Source organism: Myotis davidii, unplaced genomic scaffold (genome assembly GCF_000327345.1).
Source record: "Myotis davidii unplaced genomic scaffold, ASM32734v1 scaffold871, whole genome shotgun sequence".
NCBI classification, from domain to species: domain Eukaryota; kingdom Metazoa; phylum Chordata; class Mammalia; order Chiroptera; family Vespertilionidae; genus Myotis; species Myotis davidii.
The window spans coordinates 1,333-1,634 of record NW_006283015.1 but is presented as its reverse complement, the minus strand read 5'-3'; positions in this window follow the sequence as shown (position 1 = coordinate 1,634).

The following is a 302-nucleotide window of genomic DNA, read 5'->3' as shown; positions in this document are numbered from 1 at the left end:
TCAGATTCATCTGGGTGCTAGTTGTTTGGGTGTTTATAGTTTACATATTTTAGAGTAGTTGTTATTTGTAGTTTGCATTTATCTCTGGGTGTTTGTGGTATGCATTTTTTGGATTAGTTGTAGTTTTATTGGAGTTTTCTCCCCATGTACATATATTCTTCCCCTTCTTTTTTCTTCTCTTTCTTTTCTCTATTATTTTTTTCCTTTTCTCAATATCATAAGAACTCAGGCCTATCTACTCTCTATTCTCCTTTTCAAATAGCAAATGAATACAAAAATAGATAGATTAAACAAGGGGGAAA